We start from the raw sequence: 19758 nt of genomic DNA, 5'->3' as shown, positions 1-19758 counted from the left end.
ATTTCTGTAAGGACTGAAATGTATCATAAATGAAAGTGACCCTTCTCTTCTCTTTTCTCCCACCCCCTGCCACCACCCTCCTTCTGCCAAGTAACCTCAACCTCCCAACAGCAGGTTGAACAACACACACAGGTTGTGCTTATATATTCTTAATATCAACTGACATTTCCCAGCCCCTGGAATCTACATGAGATTTGCTCAAGCTCCATCCCAAACACTGGAGATAACCAAGGCCTCCACAAAGGTTTTGTGAATCTGAGGGCAGGAAAGGGAATTTGAGCAGAAGATAAGAATGGTATCTTCATGGTCATTCAGTTTGTCTCAAAGCTCCTTTTCGTCTACATTTCTTGGTTACTGGATTTGATTACTTTATTTGCTATCCTCAAAGCTCATGATTTCTTCCTTTTCTGCTTTTAATCCACAGAAAAACCCTTTCTTCTCCAAAAGTGTTCACAAACGCCTGTAGCCTTCTGAACTGCCATGAGCTGAGCACATTTCCTGGTGGCTGAATAAGCTCAATTCAATACAAATAAATTAAAGAATAAGCAAATTGCCTTCACATTGTGAATGCTCATTAAAACCTGGAAGCACAGACTTGTTCCTTTAGAAATACAGTTTCATCAACAGGTTATTGAAATTTTTCAAAACTGAGTGTCTGCTATGTGTGGAAGTGTTATATTGATGCTATTATCTTGGATTTCATTTCCCCACTGTTTTGATCATGTTATTCAGCATTCCATTAAGATTATTATTTAAAAGTTTTAACATAAACCTTTTCCCTCTCCCTCTTTCTCCAAAGTTGGTGGTGCAATAGAAATGAAATATTAATAAGTGCAGAGCAGGAGTGCTAAGACTCCTACTGTTTTGTGGATCAGAAATGGGACTCAGAAAGCTCCTGGAAGAGACCAGGCTATTTTTGTTTGCTTTTTTACTCTCTGTATAAAGGGGGCAATTTACATAACATGTTGAATCTTGTTGTCAGAGTAAAAGAGCACTGGAATTAAGGCCTGACCTTGAAGAAGCCCATGCTCTGCAACACTGCAGAGGTAGCATGATGGCAAACACCACAGGCTGCAGGCTAGGAAGGCTGCCACAGCAACACCTGTCACTGCTGCTAGGACCTTGGTGACATTATGAACCCCTCAAAGCCCCAGTTTCCTCACCTATAAAGTGATTTTCATAAAAATAACTTTCTTACACATTGTTGTAAGGGCTAAAGCTAATCAATAATGATAGCAACAATAAATCAAAAAATTCTGGGCTTCACTGGTAGCTCAGTGGTAAAGGATCTTCCTGCCAATGCAGGAGACAAGGGTTCAATCCCTCATCTGGGAAAATTCCCACATGCCAGGGGGCAACTAACTCCATTTGCCACAATTACTAAGCCTGTGCTCTGAAGCCCAGGAGCTGTAACTACTGAGCCTACGTGCTGCAATGACTGAAGCCCACTGCCCTAGAGTCCACGCTCCACAACAACAGAAGCCACCTCAATGAGAAGTCCATGCACCACAGCTACAGAGTAGCCCCACTTGATGCAATTAGAGAAAAGCCTGCACAGCAATGAAGACCCAGCAAGGCCAAAAAATAAGTAAATGATTTTTTAACAAAGAAGTAAGACAAATTAAAACAAACAAACAAAAAGGAATTCCACATTGGATTCAGTTCAGTTCAGTCGCTCAGTCGTGTTGGATAGATCACATGAAAAATGCTCCAGAGATGAAACACACTCTTTTTTGTTAGGTCTTGATTTGGACCCATTTGAATATATTCTATACCTTCCTAAACACTTCAGTCAGTTTCTGGGAGCAGAGCTGAGTGCACAGTTCTGGTGGCAGTAAGCTGTTAACAGAATGTTTAATGAACTAATAGGCCAATTCCATCAGCAGCATATCCAGCTCTGCGGTGTCATGGGGAGGAGCAGTATTTTCTTGTGATGACATTAATCACCAGTAACTGCTGGAACCAAGTTTAGGGCATGATGGACACTGACCAACTTGAAATGATCTAACCTATTTGCTAATAAACTGTTCGCAATAGTGGAGAATCGAAAATGCAACTATTGCATGTAAATATTATTTTTTATCATGTGGTGATAAAATTAACTCTTAATGGAAACTGGAAGTATCTAACCAAGAGTGACAGATACCTTTATCATCGTACAGGTGTATTCAGTTGTTTGCCAACTGGGTATAAATTAGCATTTATGAATCAGAACAATGTCTTTGTTCTCTTTGTTTCTGGTGAAAAATAAATTCTGTGAGATTGCCCCAGTGCCATTTATGGTACTCTACGTGTTTGAGTGACTTTTTGGAATATTACAATTGTGTTCAGAAATGATACTAAAGGAAGAGAATTTAGAAAAAATTCAGAGGAATTAGAGATGTAGGACAATGCTCCTTGTTTTTCTTGATTTTCCCTGTGGTATTTTTCATAGCTACTTGAAATTCTTATTTAAGCTGCATTGCATAGGTTTCACTAGAAAAATTTTAGATTTACCACAGAGGAACTGTGACTGACCTTTAACAATCTTATAAATTTAATTTGGAAGTTTTATTAAGCTAATTAAAGTACATTATAAGGCATATTTTTTATTCAGAAGAGATTATTTTTATTTATATTCATCTTTGATAACCATGGGTTGATTAGCATTTCAGCATAACAGGTAGATAAGACCTTCAACTTGCTGATCTAGCTTTTGCTTTTCCTATGTTAATTTATGAATAATTTATATTTGGCCCATGGGCATTTTACAATACACAGTGACATGGATATCTTGATAAGCTGCTAATTAACAATTTTATCAGCAACCTCTTCCCATTATAGAGCAGATATGCCTTAGGGACTCTGTGCTTTTAACTATGTTTAATATAGTGCTTTACAAGAGGGGTGGTAAAAAAAAACAAATTAAGGAATTGTTAGTTTCTATAAACCATTTGATGAATATTTTGAAAGTCACTTCAAGTACTTTTCATAGAAAACTAATACCCACTTCTCTTCTAAAGGCATCTATTTATCCATTATTTTCTATTTTATGTCTGTAGGCTATGTCACTTAACTGCTGATGATTTCAAGTGGTCTGCAAAGTTATCATCTAAATACAATTTTCTCGCAACAGAAAAATGAATAGAAACTTACATACGAAAGAAAACGCACCTCAACTATGAACCACTACATAAAGCACTTGTAATAAAATAAATAGAAAATTTTCTTTAAAATAAAATATGGTTTCTATTACCCAATGAGAAGCTATTTAAAAAACTGAAGAACCCTAGTGATAGGAAGGGGCATCATACTCTTTCTAATGAAGTGGGCAGTAGCACAGTTCTTCAGAGAGTAGTTTGGTGTTATGTAGTAATCACTCCAAAATTACACATATTTTTTTGACATAACAGTTACACAACTAGGAAATATGGTCTAAGAAAATAATCCTAAATTCAGAAAATGCTTCACGAAAAAGATGTTTATCAAAGAATTCTTTATAATAGAGAAGACTACAGACAATTTTATCAGAAAGAAAATGATTATGTATGATATTACCATATGATGGAACATTATAGACTCATAAAAAAGTATAATAATGTGGAAGATTAAATTACATTATATAAAAATACAGCATAAAACTGTACTAAATAATATTACTTTTGTTTTGGAAGACTGGATTATGGATTGCTTTCTCTTTTCTGCTTTTATGTATTTATTGACTATATTCTAAATTACTATATAATAGTTGTATTAATGCAATGCAAAAAATAAATTACAGGACTAATTGCAATAGTATAGAGATTATGCTATTGACTATTCTATAGTCTATACCAAGGGCTTCTCTGGTGGCTCAGATGGTAAAGAATCTGCCTGCAATGCAGGAGACCCAGATTTGATCCCTGGGTTAGAAAGATCCTCTGGAAAATGGACCAGCAACCTACTTCAGTATTGTTGCCTGGAGAATACCATGGACAGAGGAGCCTGGCAGGCTACAGTCCATGGGGTCGCAATGAATAGGACATGACCGAGCAACTAACACACACACATAGACTATTCTATATCCCAGAAAATGATATCACGTTAAACCAAGATAGCAAAATAGAAAATGCATGCTCAAGCTTTCTTAGAAGAGACCCATTCAAGATTCTTCATCTGACTCAGTCAAAGGCAGACACCCTGGCATTTGTGAAAATGCTGACACTGGTTAAAACTCTGTGTGTCTAAAGAACCGAAGGATGTCAATAGCCAGTTTGGCTGCAGCTGAGAAGAGCAAGCCGAGTATCAGCAGAAAGGCTGAAGGTATGGATGAGAGCAGATCCTACTTGCCCTTATTCATCCTCAGAATGATGGGAAAGTTTTTAGACTTTTGAAAAGAAAATTTACAAGACCCAATTTACACTTTGACTTCATACTCTGAATTTATACATTCACTTTAATTCTTTCAAAACATGTTTGCATTCTCTTTTTAGTGAATCTAGTTTTTATGCTAAAGTTTTCTTTTTTCTTTCTTGATATTGGTTAACTTGTGTTTTCTTTTTTGCCCATTGATTTGTCCTGACAGCAGTTTATCACTTTTATTATTTTTTTAATTTTTTAATTTAATTTTATTTTTAAATTTTTTTTAGATATTTGAAATACAACTTTATTCTGATTCTAAACGAAAAGGAATGGGAATGACAGTAACAAACAAGATTCCACCTCTCATATTGTCATGTGACTATAGCAGTCTTATATTTGAAACTCAAGGAGGAAACAACTGTGTTCCAAAACACCTAAATATGCAGGTCCAAAAAATGAAGGTATTTTTTTTTTTAAACTGCCACATTTATTTTTTATTGGAGGCAAATTACTTTACATTAATATATTGGTTGGTTTTGCCATACATTGACACAAATCCTCCCCGGTGTGTACATGTGTTCCCCCTCTTGACCCTCCTCCTACCTCCCTCCTCCCCATATCCTCCCTCCAGGTCATCCCCGTGCACCAGAATAAAGCAAATTGTGCCTTTGTTAATTTTCCTCTATTCTGTATATTCTATCTTAGTGAATTCTTTCGGGTTTTTTTTGGGGGGGAACAGGAGGTGGGGGGGTTGGCTGCACCAGTTTCTCTTGTGGGATCTTAGTTCCCAGATCAGGGACTGAATGTGGACCCTCCACAGTGAAATCACGGCATCCTAATCACTGGACTGCCAGGGAAGTCCTAATATTTTAGTAAATTCCACTCTTATCTTATTGAAATCAAGTTTAGATCATTGTTTTTGTTTTGTTTTTAGTTTTTATTTTCTAAAATATTCACTCAAATAGTAGATTTCTTCCTAAACCTCTCACTGGTTACATCTCACAAGTTTAATGGGTTATGTATTCAATGGTATTTGGTATAAATGCTGTTAATTTTATAATTTTATTCCTACTTTGGACCCAAGGGATTTTTATAAACACATGACTCAATATCCAAGAGTGTGGGAAAAAAAAGTTAGTTGTATATTTTGACATTTGATATCTATATTCTTGTGTTAAATTCAGTAATGGAGTTCTCAATGTCTGATGCAAATTTTTCTAATACTTTCATTTACTCATCTTACAGAACCCAATTATCTTGCTACTTTTCATCTTTTCCCTATTTTTCCTTTTTTTTGAATATATTAATAGTTACATTGTTTTTATCTGCTGATTATAATGTTCAAATCATCTATAGGTCTTTTAGGTCTGTCAGTTCTTTCTCTTGGTATTTATTATATGATTCTTTATATTAGTAAACATAGAAATAACTTTTAAGAACAAAATAATATATATTTTTAAAATGTTGAGTTTGAGAGCTTTTATACATTCTTCTGCTAGACAAATAGAGGAGCTGATCACCTTAAAACTGAGCTGAGTAAAGCTTGGGTTTCAGTGTAATTAAGACCTAATCTATGTCTGGCTCCTTCCTATTCTCATGATAGCTTCCAGTCGCAGGCCAAGAGCATATTCTCAGACCACCACATCCACCACTGTAAATGCTCTCCAAAACATGTCCTCACAGATAACCAACTCACCTTTTCAAGGCTCTCTCCTCTCCTGAACCACAGTCTCTCAAGTGCATGTTGTCCTCTGATGCCAATAAAATTGAACCACAGTCTCTCAAGTGCATGTTGTCCTCTGATGCCAATAAAATTGATGCAGCTCAAAACCATATAAGATAATAGCTCACACCCACTAGGCTGGCTGCAAACACAGATACAGACAATAACAAGTGTTGACAAGGACACAGAGAAGGTTGAAACCTCATTCATTCCTGATGAGAATATAAAACCGTGCAGCCGCTGTGGAAGTATTTTGGCAGTTCCTCAAAATGTTAAACAGAGTTACCATATAATCCAGCATTTCCACCCTAGGTATATACCCAAAATATTTAAAAATATACGCCCACACAAAAGTGTGTACATAGATGTTCATAGTGGCAACATTCAAAGTAGCGAAAAGTGGAAACAATACACACATTCTTTAAATAATGAACAGCTGAATAAATACCTGATGTTACTTGACAAAAGGAATAAAACATCAATACATACTACAATATGAATGGACTTGAAAGCATTATGTTAAGTGAAAGAAGTTACAAAGGACACATGATGTATGACCCCATGCATATAAAATGCTCAGAATAAGCAAATCTATAAAGAAAGAATATTAGCCTAGTGCCCAGGGCTTGTGGAATGGGGGAGGAAGGATTATGGAGTGAATGCAAATAGATATGGGATTTACCTTGAGTTGATAAAAATGTTTCAAACATAAATTTTGGCGATGCTTGCACAACTCTGTGAATATACTAAAAACCATTGACTTGTAAATTTCAAATGGTATATCAATTAGACAATAAAGATGCTAAAACAGTTACACAAAAATGCAATGGAAACTACACTCAAGTATGAGCACAAAATGTTATATTAAAATTACATCAGAAGAAAACACTTGAATTATGTATCATAATATTTATATTTATTTTAACTGATCATCATTTATTTAAATGTATGATCATGAGTTTGGCAGTTGCTTACTAATTCAATGTCTATATTCCTGCCAGTATCATTTAATTTTTAAAGGAACCTTTAGGAGATCACAGAGTCCTGCTACATTTTTCTGCCAGAAATGATGGTAAACAGAGTTGAAGATGGGTTTCTTTCACAGTTGACAGAAGATCCTGATCTACTTAGAAAAATCACTGCTATTGGGAACACGCTCCCTCAAGCCTAGTGTTCTATAGCAGTAGAAGTGGGACCATTCATTCTCACAGCACACTTTTCTGAGAAGTACTTGATGTGACTTATTTCCACTTTGGGGCCACAGTTTTCCCAATAATTTCAAACTTTCTATTGCACTCAGCGCTAGCAAAGCAGAGATAATGATAAAAAGCGCAACAGTAGAAATGCTCATAGTTCATCCCGCTTTGTATTTTAGAACGAAAAACGCAGAGTGGAAGGTTTCAATGATTCCAAATCTTCAAATAGATAATAACATTTAAAGCCAAGTAATATGAACTATATGAAGATAGTGATATTAAGAATTTCTAGTTTTAAGTATCTGTATGTGGCAGAAATTGTATAAAATTGTATAACCTTCCAAACAATTCTGCATGGGTACAAAAGAAAAGACATGAGCTCAGAGAGGCCCAGCATGTTGCCTTGAGGCTACAGTTAATAAGCAGTTCACAGACCCTATGTAAAATAAAATAAAGCATCCTCGGCTCATGTCACATATATATCTAATACATACATATATACATACATATATACACATATATCACATAACCATATATAGTAGAATATCATAAGAGCAATAATTGTTTCATATCAGTTTACAGTTTTTGAAATTTATTCATCAAGGCTCAGAAACAGAAAGTGTCTTGCTTCCAAGTTAACTAGCTAGAGCTGAGACTAGACTCAAGTTTCAGACTTCTGCTGAAAAGACATTTAAATATGTTAAGGGATTCCTGTGGTATAATTTCTTGCCTTTGATGAATACCAAGATTTCTGTTTCAGGTCAAGGAGCTGACATCTTTTGTTAACTTTTCTTCTTTCCTATATCTGTCCTGTTTCACTTTAGGTGTTTGAATTGTGCATTGCATTAATAGACATCCACTTTGATTTTCTCTCTCTTCCAATTTGCCCCTCTCTTATTCAAACTGCTCATTAGAAACTGTGTGCAGATCTTCAAGTGAATTGAGAAGCTGAATAATTATATAATGGTATCAGAGCTCCAGTACTTGGGGAGGGTGATAATACCTGACCAATCAACTTTTTTTCATAACATCCACTGAGCAATTCCACTATTCAACACTCTGCGTCATTTAAATGATACAAGCCACAACTGCCTGCTTTATGAAAACACTTCCACTGAACTGAATCTAAAAACAGCCACCTTTCAGAACATGTCTACAGTGATGAACTCTACCAGTTTAAAAGAGGGCACAGCAGGGTGTTGGTGAGAAAAGAATAATAATAAACTAAATTCAGAGGACATGTAGGATTTATGGGTTTTGGATTCAGGGTCTTTAATATTCTCAGTATGTTAGCTCACTTCTTTCTCTTCCCTGTTGCCAAATTCCCAAGTAACATAACGATGTATTGTTACCCATACTACCCACTATATTATATTATTATAAAAACTTTATTGAAAGGGAAGCTTTTTTTGTGCCCTGTTACTTTGGTCTGCTTTAATTTTACTCTCTTCTCTTTCTTTTGAATATTTTTCACATTTAACTCTTTCAAGAAATATGGTGCTGGCAAACATTACCAATTTCAGTACCCTATGCTTCCGGACACAACTGGCCAGGGATGGACATGTGATCCAAGCTGACCAATTTAAAAGTCTCTTTAGAGACTTTTCTAAATGGAGCTGGTAGAAAAGATTATTGGCTCAGATGGTAAAGAATCCACCTCCACTGCAGGAGACCTGGGTTTGATCCCTGGGTAGGGAAGATTCCCTGGAGAAGGAAACAGCTACCTGCTCCAGTATTCTTGCCTGGAGAATTCCATAGACAGAGGAACTTGGCAGGCTATAGTCCATGGGGTCACAAAGAGTCAGATAAAACTGAGAGGCTAATACTTTGACACACTTCCACAAAATATCTCTTAGTCCCAGTTTACCCACAACCCCTGTGTTACTTGTCTTATATGCATTATTTGACAAAGTCAATCACATTTTCTATACTTTCTTCGCTTGGCTTCCAGGACATAACACTCTCTGGGATTTCATCTGACCTCTTTTGCAGCAAGTCTTCAGTCTCAGTTTTGAGTTCTTCCTTCTCACCTAGACCATATAAATTTTCAGTTCCAAGATACTCAGACCTTGAACCTCTTCTCTATCACACTCATTTTTTGCTAATCTCATCCAGTCATTTAGCATTAGATATTATTTGTACACTAATAATGCCTTGGTTTCTCTGTGAAGCCCAGTCTGCTTCCATGAACTCCAAACTCACATCCTTGCACTTGGCCTTCTACCAAGAGTCCCTTCATTTTGAGCTTGATAGGGTGACTTGCTCTGGTTAATGGAACATGGTGGGAAGTGACAATGTGTAAGTTCTAGGCCTAGGCTTTAAGAAAAATCAAATCTTCTGCCCTCTAAGAATATGCTTCAACCATCCTGCTAGTCCAAGAAGACAGTGGAACAGCTGTGTCCTAACCCATAGGCTGGAGCCACACCCAGGCAAGCTCAGTTCCTGCCAGATGACACCAGCGAACAGTCAAGTGAGGAAGAATATATGACTGTTCTTTAAATCCATTCAGCTTTTGGAATGCTTTGCTACAAGCCATCTTTGTGACAATAGCAAATTAAACTCAACTCCGAATTTTCTTCCAACATTTTTTTTTTTTCACTCAGCCATTCTCAACAATGGTGATGACAATTCCACTTTTCTCACTTCTCAAGCCAAAAAAACTTAAGTTATTCTTGGCATCTTTCTTCTTCTGACACTCCACATTCAAACCATCAGACCATCCTATTTGTTCTACCTTTAAAACTTGTCTGCACTACAACCATTTCTCAAACTTGCTAATTAACCTGGTGCAAGCCACCACCAGCTCTTGCTTAGAATGTGGCAATAGCCTGCCTAATGGTCTCCCTGTGTCTGTTAATAGCTGCCCTGACTCTTGCAGAGTTTGTCTTCAAACTCTTTATTGATGAAGTGGCAGCACATAAGAACAAGGGGATCAATCAGAATCAACATTCCTGAAATCAAATCCTGGTTCAGCTCTACACAGTACTGGACAATTTTGCTTAAATTCTCTGTATTTAAATTATCTGTAAGATGATAGATTCTTAAAAGTCCTTTTCTCATTTGCATTTCTCTACTTATTAATGAACATCATCACGTACTCTGAGAATTATGTGGATATCCATGGTTTTAATTACTCTACAGAAAGAACTAGTGGTTCAGATAATCCAAGAGAATATCAAGAAAATAACATATGATAGCCTGAAAAATATTGAGAAAAGCATTTATTGCAAAAAAAAAAACTAAACCACCTTTGCAAATTCCCAACACCTTCAGCTCTGCCCTGTATTTACAAAAGACACAGAAGATAAGGAGTTTATTAATTTAAAAGGAAGAAAAAACTATTAATGTAAGTCATTAATAGTAATACAGCATTACAAAGCAAAGTGCTCTTGCGACCAGTTCTTGAATATTCTTTGTATTTAGAGATAGCAGTTGTCATACTGATATATAAACTGTATGTGCGGGTGCTTACTTTTTAAACAAAACCAATAATGTTTTGCAGTATGAACATGAAACTATCATCTCTTGATTTGTGATTGTACCATTCATTTAAGATCTTAGAGCAGTGTATTTAAACTCTGTTTTCACCTTTGGTCTAACATTCTCATCAGATTTAAAAACTTAATTTATTTATTTTTTAACTTAATTTTATTTTTCTGTGTCTCTTATATGCAACATGTAGCTAGACTTTGCTTTTCTTCAATTCATTCTGACAAACTCTATTTATTTTATTTTTGACTTAATTGTACAGCATCAGTTCAGTTCAGTTCAGTTCAGTCGCTCAGTCGTGTCCGACTCTTTGCAACCCCAACCAGAGATTGAACCTGTGCCCGTTGCATTGGGAGCACAGAGTCTTAATCACTGGATTGCCAGAGAAGTCCCTAAAATCTTTTATTTTTAAGAAACATGAACATTACAGCTTGTATTTTCCTACCCTTAAAAGTAATTAATACAGAAAAAGTTGCATATCTACAAAATAGAATACTATGCAAACATTCATTTATATTGATATGGAAGAAACCTTCAAGATATAGGCAAAAAAAAAGGAAGGTGTGGAACAATCTTTGTAGTATACAATCTTTTGCTAGGAAAGTGGAGAAATAATATATCTTCATATATAAAGAAACACTGAAGAATGCGGCAGAAACACAATTTGTGACTGTGTCCCGCTTATACCCTTTAAAACCTATAAAACTTAGAGTAGTTTTATATTATTGGATAAAAAAAAATAAAACATATCCACACAAAAAGAGCTTTCTTTCACCTCCCTCTTCTGGAAGCAGATTAAGATAGAAAGGGAGAATAATAGCTTGCTACTGTGTATTTTCCAATTATTGTCTTCATTTTATGAGAATGAGGATATAAAAAGAATGCTGCTATTTTTGCCAGGCTACTGTGTACTGTAAAATGAATGTTTTTAGAACAGTCTTTTTTGTAGTCACTCGGAATTAAAACTTATTTCCGTCCATAGCTGCTTTTGGACGCTTGTAGCTATAATCAGAGTGCTGCAGATGACTCGCCAGCCAGGAGCCCGCGGAACAAAGCAGCAGAAGCTGGTGCCCTCTGCTTGTTTGTGTTCATGTTCTGCTTGGGCTGCGGTTGTTTTTGGAATGGCTGACATTAACGCAGTGAAATCAATCCATTTCACGTGACACTTATTATTTTCATTTGCTGTGTAATCATGTATATAATCCCTACTCTTGATGAACCCTGAAGTAGGTTTGGGAGGGTGTCCACATTTATTGAACAGAAGGAAAACATAGCAATGCTAGTTTTCTAAAAGTCAAGTAAAGAGATGTTTATGGATATTAACTAACTCTTTATAATGATCTGTAATTTCCTTAGTTTCTCATATATCTCAGTTTGGTGAATAATTTAGCCATAATACATATGGCTAATACATGTAACCAAACCAAAATATGTATAATCCATAATACATACCTCCAAAAATACAGAAGATTCTGTTTCTTCTGTTTCTACTTAATGTTCTATGACTGGTTGACTCTCCATATTCCTACAGATATCAGTAATGGCAATGTCAACTATATATTTACGTTTAAACTCCTCAAAATTTTTAGGAAAAAATATAAGTCCCAATCAATAATTATAAATATTTGTTGATTGGATTTGGTAGAGAAAAAGAGCTTCCTTGGTAGCTCAGATGGTAAAGAATCTGGCTGCAATTCAGGAGACCCAGGTTCAGTCCCTGGGTTGGGAAGATCCCCTGGAGAATGGCAACCCATTCCAGTATTCTGCCTGGAGGATTCCATGGACAGAGCAGCCTGGCAGGCTACAGTCCGTGGGGTCACAAAGAGTCAGACATGACTGAGAGACAAAGCAAAGCACAGAGGAAAAAGAAGTGCTAAGAAAAATGGCTAAGAATTGAGTCTTCTCTGTATATGCTGCTACTGCTGCTAAGTCGCTTCAGTCATTTCTGACTCTGCACAACCCCATAGATGGCAGCCCACCAGGCTCCACCGTCCCTGGGAGTCTCCAGGCAAGAACACTGGAGTGGGCTGCCATTTCCTTCTCCAACTCTATATATGAATGACATCTAATATGAAAGAGTTCTCAAAGAATTGCTAACCCAGCAAGAGTTACATGAACAAAGACAGAAGTGCAATTCTTAATGGAAATTTATTCCAGCTAGTCACCATCCTAGTGATTAATCTGAAATCTTTCTATAAATTCTGAAAATTGAATAAAAATTTTTAAATAATTTGATAAAAGTTAACAAAATGGTCATCTCTGGAAATTTACAGAAATTCCACACATCTTGTCCTATAGAATTGTTTTCTTAAATTTGGAAAAGAGGGACCCAGGTAGCTATGCTATTATGTTATTTATAACATCAAATGACCTTTTAACTATCAACTACTATCTAACTACTATCACAGGTAGTCATGTGTATTGGGTGGCAAATTTCAAGATGTTTCAGTAAATGCTTCAGTTCAGTTCATTTCAGTCGCTCAGTCGTGACCGACTCTTCGCGACTCCATGAATCACAGCACACCAGGCCTCCCTGTCCATCACCAACTCCCGGAGTTCACTCAAACTCATGTCCATAGAGCTGGTGATGCCATCCAGCCATCTCATTCTCTGTCGTCCCCGTCTCCTCCCACCCCCAATCCCTCCCAGCATGAGTCTTTTCCAGTGAGTCAACTCGTCGCATGAGGTGGCCACAGTATTAGAGTTTCAGCTTTAGCATCAGTCCTTCCAATGAACATCCAGGACTGATCTCCTTTAGAATGGACTTGTTGGATCTCCTTGCAGTCCAAGGGACTCTCAAGAGTCTTCTCCAGCACCACAGTTGAAAAGCATCAATTCTTACTTAGAGATAATTCGAAGTATTCAAGTAACCATTTTCTTTTTTTTTTTATTAATTAATTTATTTTTTATTGGAGACAAATTATTTTACAATATTATATTGGTTGGTTTTGCCATACATTGGCATGAATTCGCCCTGGGTGTACATAAGTTCCCCCTCCTAAACCCCTCTCCCACCTCCCTCCTCCCTTTATCCTCCCTCTGGGTCATCACCGCACGCCAGCCCCGAGGATCCTATAACATGCATTTTCTTTATGTGTTAGGAGATAATTTTGCACTGACCTCGAGCCACCCCAGCATTCTGAAGGGCCTTCTGAACTATCAAATACGCAGTTATGGTCAATTTAGTTTTTAGTACTAACAATATGTTAATATGAATTATTCAAAATTGTAACCCGAGACTAATAATCTCTATATATAGTTGCTTATGTTAAATAGAACATTAAGTTCAGAGACATACTTGTTGATCATATGTTTACAATTTGTTACACTTGCAAACTTTTTAAGAAGGATAAACAATAATAATAGTGCTCTAGAGATGATCTTTTGAAACACATTTCCCCACTTTCAGAATGTCTTTTTAAACTTTTTCATGTTGAAATAAGTGATCCTTCCCTGAGCTCCCATAACAGCCTCTTTCACTGAATGTTATATTGTAATTATATTAGTTTACATGTTTGTTTCTCCTTGAAGACATTTAAAGTCTAAAGGGCAAGAATTACCTTATTCATGAATAGTGCATGAACATATATTGAATTTCTGGGGGGGTGGTTGTCAAGCAAGGTTTTTGCTTTGCTTCTCTTTTTATTGCAATATAATTGGCATGTAAGTTATATTAGTTTCAGGTGTACAGCTTAAGTACTTTTTTTTAAAGAATTTTTTGATGTGGACCATTTTTAAAGTCTTTATTGTTATAATATTGATTTTATTTTATGTTTTGGTTTTTGGCTGCAAGGCAAGTGGGAAATTAGCTTCCAACTAGGGATCAAACCCACATCCCTTGCACTGGAAGGCAGAGTCTTAACTACTGGACCACCAAGGAAGCCCCCAACATAGCTACTTGATAATTTTACACATTAGAAAATGATCACTCACAAGAAGTTTAGTTAATATCTGTCTCCACGCATAGTTACAATAATTTTCCTCGTCATGAGAACTTCTAAGATCTTCTCTCTTCGCAACCCTCATATATGCAATACAATATTGTTAATGATAATCACCACACTGAACAACATTGAATTTAATAGAAGGATATGGCTGTCTCCCATCTCAGTGCCATAGGTACCCAGGCCTCTATTTAACAAGCACATATTAAATTCCTGCGATATGACTTGTCAGTACATTAGGACAGGAGCATGAAAATGAAAAGAACAAAAATCCAGAGATGCTTGAAGCTGATCTCTGCTCAGTGTCATCTGGTGAAAGACATGGACGCACAGGCAGTAATTATAGTACTAGGAGATCAAGGCTGTCAAGTTCAGTGAGAATATAAAGAAAAAAGACACCTAGGTGGAGAAGCAAAGATAGCACTTGAGTGAAGTCCTAGAAAGCAAGCTAGAGTTTGTTCAGTCAGAGGAGAGACGAGAAAAACAGAAAAACATGGATCCAGGAGAGGCCCCTCAGCAGTGAAGATGATGAAAATCTCAGTGGATCTGGGGGCACAGACGGGAGGCGACCCTGGAATGGAGGCCTGAGTCCAGACGTGGAGGACTGTGTACTTTTGTCCTATGGATTAAAAGACACAAGTGGGAAAATAGGAGAGGGAAATGGACAGTGTGAAGGCTTGATTAGAAGCAACGGAGAGATGAAGAAAGAAAAACAACAGTGAACTTACTTATGAAAACAACTACTTTCTAGCTGGTCAGAAAGGAGCTAGCTAAAGTATTTACATATGTAATTTAATTTAATCCTCACAACCAACCCATGGGTTAAGTGCTAATAATGATCATTATTTCCACTTGTAGATGAGAAAGGCTTCACGGTGTGCAGTCACCTGGCCAACCATGAGGCAGGCAAATGGTACAATCAAAATTCACACCCAGATACACGTTACTCCAGAGTGTATACATAGAATCACTAAGTCTATGCCTTATATCTAACTTTAAAAATGAAATATTGCCATTTGAAACAATAGAAATGGACCTGGAAAGTGTTGTGCTTTGTGAAAAGAGACAGAGAAAGACAAATACTGTATGTTTTCACTTATACGTGGAATTAAAAAAAAATCAAATGAACAAACAAAACAGAAACAGACTCACAAACATTACAGAGGGGAGGAGGGTGGGGAAAGGGCAGAAATACGTGAAAAAGTTTAATAGGTGCAAAGTGTTCAGTTCAGTTCAGTCGCTCAGTCGTGTCCGATTCTTTGCGACCCCATGAATCACAGCACGTCAGGCTGCCCTGTTCATCACCAACTCCTGGAGTTCACTCAAACTCACCTCCATCGAGTCAGTGATGCCATCCAGCCATCTCATCCTCTGTCGTCCCCTTCTCCTCCTGCCCCCAATTCCTCCCAGCATCAGAGTCTTGTCCAGTGAGTCAACTCGTTGCATGAGGTGGCCAAAGTATTGGAGCTTCAGCTTTAGCGTCAGTCCTTCCAATGAACACCCAGGACTGATCTCCTTTAGAATGAACTGGTTGGATCTCCTTGCAGTCCAAGGGACTCTCAAGAGTCTTCTCCACCACCAAAGTTAAAAAGCATCAATTCTTAGGTATAAAATAAATATGTTACAAGGATGGACTGTACAGGACAGGGAATATAGTCAATATTTCACTAACATAATATTAATAACTGTGTATAAAGTATATTCTATCAAAATTATCAAATGAATATGTTGTACACCTGAAATTAATATATTAACAATACTGCAAGTCAACTATATTTCAATTTTTAAAAAAATGGATGTTACTGGGAATGTGACCCAGAGTAGATAAAAAACAAAAACAAAACAAGGTATCAGTGCCCTGGCCATTCTCATTAGGCATCTTCTGTGCTCCCTAGAGGCACATCCAGGAACTTCTGCCACAGGGCATGTGGACTCTGATTGCAAAGAGTACATGATATTGAGGTGATTACCTGTAACATGTGTTGTTATGCTAATGCAATTCTTAACTGAAGGTGTATCGTAGAAGGCTTTTATCAACTGCACAGGCTCAATTTCCATGGAGCCCTAAAACTACTGAAGAAAAAAAACAAAACAAAAGAAAGCACTACAAGGGTAGCATGGCAGAATATGCAAATGGACTTTACAGAATATATAATTTTGGGGCAAACTGCCTGACATCCCTGCTATTTTATTTACTCTATTGTTTGGATATCCATATTATGAGTTTGCTCTCCTTTGGCCTGTGAAATTGATCTTTTGATTTTTCTTTTCATTTCAGTAGGTGTTCTAATTTACATTTAAAATATATGGGCAATGAAGTAATAGCCCCTAGAGACTCCATTATGCTGATACCAAGGAGTATGAACACAAGTACATTGTAATGGCCAATCTCTCAGGAAGAGTGAGAGAGGGGGCCCAGAACGGATGGGGGCCTCTCAGCCATGACCTACTTAGCTATGTTTTCCTTCCTCTGACTTGCCATTTCAGCCTTTAAAAAGCAAGGCATCAAGTAAATGTTAAGTGCAGGGATTTATTTATTTATTTAATTTCTGGCAGCTGAAAAATATAGATGGATTAAGTGTGTGGTCTCAGAGTTAGAAAGCTACTTACATCTATCATCACGTGGGTTTGACTTGGTGGTTGGGAACCTCAATCCACATTTAATTAAACTCCTTTGCTTTTTCAAATGAAATCTCAGGAGATAGCGTGTGCACACACACGCACCCGCACACACACACACAGTGTTTGCATTAGAGCAAGGCTTCTGTTTCTGCTGAAAGCTGATTGATTTCATTGCATCCTGACTGCTTCATTTCCACAGAAAAAGTCTAATATGTCCCCTGTTTGTCTGTGCCCTCTGACTTATTTTACTTGTGAAGAATTTGGAATTTGAGTTGTATGAATACTAATGAAGGCTCGCTCCTTGAATTTAGTGTGAATTTCTATCATAATGCTGCAAAATTTTAGCAATAATAAATAATGTAACATATAAAATTTTGACCAAATTAGAAGACTCAGAATGTTTGATTTTATAAAAGATGTCTGTATAATACACAGAAATTAATGTCAACATTAGTGCCTTTTACAAAGATCTGACATTCTCAATAATTAAAAGAAATGAAGAATAGAGAAAGATTTCATCAGTTATGCTCTGTACTCTCTGCAATGTAAACACAAATATATTATGACCTGTATTATATGAGATAGGTGGGAAGGAAGTGTGGTGGGATATGAGTAAGTAGGCATTATATATATTACAATCAGGACATCACAGATTTTCTACTAATTTCCATTTACATATCTATATTCTTCTGAGGATCTCGAAGAACTTTATATTAAGTCATAAGCCAAAGCAGCCTATTAAAAGTAGACATTATATTGTTGTTAGATATGCCCTGTCACAAAACAAGCAAGTAATTATATATTAACTTTTATCATAAAGAATAATTATGGTAGCTCACATGGTAAAGAATCTGCCTGCAGTATAGAAGACCCAGGTTTGATCCCTGGGTCGAGAAGATCCCCTGGAGTAGGAAATGGCAACCCACTCCAGTATTCTAGCCTGGGAATTCCCATGGACAGAGGAGCCTGGAAGGCTATAGTCCATGGGATTGCCAAAAATCGGACATGACTGGGAGACTAACACTTTTTTTTTCACTTTTTCACAATATGCCCTACCTCAAAACAAGCAAGTAATCATATATCAACTTTTATCATAAAGAATAATTGTAAGTTATTTCTAACACTTTTATCTTATGTTTTCATGAAAATACTTTTTATAAATGTCTAAATATCTGTCTTCTATTATTCATTTTCATATTACTAGTCTATTATAAGATAATATTGCCTATCTCCTATGACAAAAGATTGCAATTGTAAATGCATACTTAAGAATTAAAAGTTGAAATAAATACTAAGATTTAGGAATCAAGAAAAATTAGAGTAATAATGTCTGAATTATTAGCACATAAGCGATAATGAAGAAATTACGCTAACCAAATTTTAAAGTCCCCATGAGAAAGAATTACATTATTAGGCAAATATTTTATGTCAGGCCACACAAGCTGTTTTGAATATTGTTTTGCTGTTATCAGTGTGACGGATATGTGGTTTGCAAGATGAGACCTGATATAGCAATACGAATCATATCTTTGAGATCAGCTCAGCCCAAAGCCCATTCTAGAATCACATCATATACTTAATTACCTTAACTATTCATGTTAAAAGAAAAAAAAGCAAAGAAAAACGTTTTTGTCAAGTTAAGTTAGTAATTAAGAGAAACCTTGACTGAATGCCCAGCCAACAAGGAGCTACTGTGGGGCACAGGGAACTCTGCTCAATGTTATGTGGCAGCCTGGATGGGAGGGGAGTTTTGGGGGAGAATGGATACATGTATATGTATGGCTGAGTCCCTTCGCTGTTGACCTGAAACTTCCAAAACATTGTTAATCGACTATAGTGAAAGTTGCTCAGTCGTGTCTGACTCTTTGCAACCCCATGGACTATACAGTCCATGGAATTCTCCAGACCAGAATACTGGAGTGGGTAGCCTTTCCCTTCTCGAGGGTATCTTCCCAACCCAGGGACCAAACCCAGGTCTCCTGCATTGCAGGCAGATTCTTTACCAGCTGAGCCACAAGGGAATACCCCAATATAAAATTGAAAGTTTAAAGTTTGAAAAAAATTTGATTGGATGCCTGGCTTATTAAATAAATGCTTCATATCATCTAAATTCAGCATATATTTATAAAACTTTCTCAGTTTTATTATTTATGCAAGTAGTCCTAACAATCGTTACAAATTATCATACATGAAACAAACAAGTTGCCAAATTCAGACTGGGCCATGTCCTACGAGGGCAGAGTGGCCAGGCCAGTACTTGAGGGGTTGTAAGAGGCACTGCTTGGGGGACGGGCTTTAATCATACTACGCTCCTCCTCACAGAATGCTGATGAAGACACTGCGTCGTCCTGGTCTGTATTTTGCCATTACGTAAGACCCGGCTTAGTTCAAGGCTGCTGGATTCCAGCAGGGACCACGTAGCCTATTCAAACAGGACACCGGAGGACAGTTTAATAAAGAGTCT

Source organism: Moschus berezovskii, chromosome 26 (genome assembly GCF_049115385.1).
Source record: "Moschus berezovskii isolate FMDL1 chromosome 26, NW_MosBer_1.0, whole genome shotgun sequence".
Taxonomy (NCBI): domain Eukaryota; kingdom Metazoa; phylum Chordata; class Mammalia; order Artiodactyla; family Moschidae; genus Moschus; species Moschus berezovskii.
Note: the sequence above shows the minus strand (reverse complement) of the source record.